Source organism: Macrotis lagotis, chromosome 2 (genome assembly GCF_037893015.1).
Source record: "Macrotis lagotis isolate mMagLag1 chromosome 2, bilby.v1.9.chrom.fasta, whole genome shotgun sequence".
NCBI classification, from domain to species: domain Eukaryota; kingdom Metazoa; phylum Chordata; class Mammalia; order Peramelemorphia; family Peramelidae; genus Macrotis; species Macrotis lagotis.
Window position 1 is genome coordinate 199972692 of NC_133659.1, and position 3374 is coordinate 199976065.

Sequence of the window (3374 nt, forward strand, 5' to 3'; positions counted from 1 at the left end):
TCTTGCTATCTCTTATACTTTATGTTTCTTCCTTAAGGATATGATTTCTCTCTCATCACATTCAATTTGGATCAATGTTTAACATGGAAACAATGTAAAGACTGGCAAATAGCCTTCTGTGGGGGGTGGGGGAGGGAAGTAAGATTAAGGGGAAAATTGTAAAACTCAAAATAAATAAAATCTTTAAAAAAAAAAAGAAAAAGAAAAAGGAGTGGCTTTTAAAAAAAAACAACAAAAAAGCTTCACTATCTTCCTCTGAAAATGGGCCCAGATCTTCTCTATCCCTATAATAGCTTATCTGTTGTTGAATTCTTTCTGCTTTACTCATTCATTTTTATATTTATTTTATTTTTGGCAGTTTATTATTATAATCAGGTTCTAGTCCCCAGGTGTGGGGAATTGTGCCACAGGCCTCAGGTCTATACTTTTATTTTCTGAGTTCTATCCAGGAACCAAGCTCAGGTACTCCTCTCCATCCCTAAGCCATGACTAGGGCTCCCAGCTACATTGTCTAGCAAATATTCCTGTTCCCTGTGGTCCCTCCAGAGGCTGCAAACTTCAATTCTCTGCTCTTCCCTGAAACTAAAACCAGGGACTCCACTCTCCTACAAGTGCTCACAGCTAGGAGGGTCCTGCTCCTCTTCTACCATCCTCATCGGGCATGTACTCACTGCTTCTCATCCATAGATACAGCCTAGGACCAGCATCTGGTCATCATAACCTAGCACTGTAAGATAGCAGAGGGTTCTTCAATCTTAACCCTATTCAATTGTCAGTAGCTCATATTGTTAATGAGATGAAAATTCTTGAGATTGCTGTTTCCACCCAGCTGCTACCAGGGATTGCTGTTTTTTGATTCAGTAGAGTTTGCCAGGAAGTGTTTGCATTTCAGTCAAATTACTGAGTCTTTCCTGAGTCCTCTCAAGTTGTCTTAGGAGAACAATTGTTTTACCCTGACTTTAGTTTATTTCTGTTCCTCTACTTTCACTTTGTGGCAATATTCTGCCTTTTTATTTTTGTAGAGAAAATTTGGAGATCCTGGTGTTTTCTGACCTACTCTGTTATCTTCTCAGAATCCCCTCTATAAAGGCTTTTTTCTAAAGAAGAAATGTAAACCATCAGCAACCATATAAAAGAACACTTCAAATAGTAGAAAATGATAGACATGGAAAAAAAAAGAGCATCAGTCAAAATGTTAAGAAATATATAAGAAATTCAGAAAAGTACCAACAGGCCATTTTTGTTACTAACATGCTAAATTTAAAATATATTTTTAAAATATTGATTATAAATAATAGAAGTTCCACATGTAATTTTTTATCCTTTTTATATTAGAATATTTGATTTATTGATGATTGAGTTCATAATAGAGAAAAATTAAGTGAAGTATAACAAATGAACTATCTGAATGCTGTGCAAATTTTCAAGACTGTGAAGAAGGTCTCTAGCACCTTGAGTAGATCATGGGAAGGAAAACATGGACAAGAATTGCAGAGGAAGAATACTTGGAGGGGGAAGAGTCAAACCTGTGCTGACCTTAATTCTGCCTGTTTCTGAGTTTTATATAGCCCCACTCACTTTATCTTACCCCCTCATTGCCATCCTTGCAACCATCTCCTTCTCTTTCCTGCTCACTAAACCTTTGCCAAACCAGAATCTAAGTGCATGCTGATTGCTGGGAGATCCCTCTATTACTTTTGCACTTTTTTCCCTTTCCCTCATAATATCTTGAAAAAAAACTTATTTAGAGTAAACAACTGCTAAAGGAATGAATGGATGATTCAAGGGGAGAATGGGGATTAAAAAAGAATGGAAATAAATGAGTTCCTCTCTTAATGGAGATATATAAACAATGCAGTTTAGATTTGAAGAATTTTAGGAACACAAAAGGGGCTTCCAGGGTTCAACAGTTTCTTATAATATTCATATAAGTATTTGGGGATGGGAGAATCCAGTGAATCTTTTGCATTTATTTACAAATTAACTTGTTTGTAATGAAAAACCAAGTTTATAGATATAAACTGAAGGAAAAATTTTTAAAGATGAATGGGTAGGCAGGTGGTTCCCCCCTCCATACCCTCCCCCCTACTTATTTATTTTTAATTATATGAAAAGATACTTTTCAACATTAATTTTTTTATGAAGTTCCCCCCCACCCTATGATAGCAAGTAATCTGATATAGGTTATACAAGTGTTACATATAATTTCATATTAATCATGCTGTGAAAGAAGAATCAAAATGGGCGGCCGGGCCGCGCTGCCCTCCGAGCCTCCACGAGAGCGTCGGGGTCCGCGGGCGGAGCGGGGCCCGGGTGCGCCGAGGGCCGGCCGGGCAGTGCCGCGGGGCGCCGCGCCTCCATGGGCCTGCATTCCAACCTCTCCGTGCGAGCGGATTACATTGCAGCTGTGGCTGCTGAGACTGCTGTGGTGGGGTACCTGGCTTACAAAAAGTTTTTGGTGAAAGAAAAGCGCTTCAGTTCCACGGTCAACCTCACCATCCAAAAAGACAACCCCAAGATTGTTCACGCATTTGACATGGAAGACTTGGGAGACAAAGCTGTATATTGCCGCTGTCGGAGGTCAAAGAAGTTCCCATTCTGCGATGGAACCCATACAAAGCACAACGAAGAAACTGGTGACAATGTAGGACCTCTGATCATCAAGAAAAATAAGAGGTGTAATCGGTGGACAGTGTGGATTGATTTGTCTTCATGTTGCTGATTGTTATACAAGGAATTCTATTACTTCTGTCCAGTCCCCTTTCTCCCTTGGGTTCTCAGTGTGGTCTCCTGTAAGCTAAGGCTTTCATTTCTGTGCCTTCTGCCTCACTACTTGTCCAACACCTTGGTGACACTGTAAAGAACCCTCCTGGCTTTTGGGGTTTTTTTTCTGTCTTGTAGGGATTGTGTTCATCAGTTTCTTGAAATTTTAAATAATAACAGGATATCCTTGAATCTGTATGTTGATGTTAATATATTAAGTTATTTTCAAAATCAAAAAAAAGAAGAATCAAAATGAAAAAAGAAAACAAAAAAATTTAAAAACTGAAATATTATACTTGATCTGCATTCATATCAGCATAAAGCTAGGACCTTATGAAATTTAAGCAACTACATAGAAAGAAAGAAAGGTGTATATTTTTTAGATCTTTTAGAATTGTCTTTGATCACTGAATTGCTGAGAAAATTTATCATAGTTGATCATCATACAATATTTCTGTTAAAGTATACAATGTTCCCCTGGTTCTTCTCACTTTTCTTAGCATCAGTTCATATAAGTCTCTCCAGGTTTTTCTGAAATCAAGCAAGTAGTTTTTAATGTGAACAAATTCAAATAAAGATACTGAAAAAATATCCAAATTTTCCTTATAGAA

The 3374-nt window shown here is 37.7% G+C and overlaps 1 pseudogene; it reads left to right on the forward strand.

Moving 5' to 3' along the window:
* The first annotated feature begins 2359 nt into the window (after window positions 1–2359).
* On the forward strand, window positions 2360–2722 carry LOC141512073 (CDGSH iron-sulfur domain-containing protein 1 pseudogene; annotated as a pseudogene).
* Window positions 2723–3374: the final 652 nt, after the last annotated feature.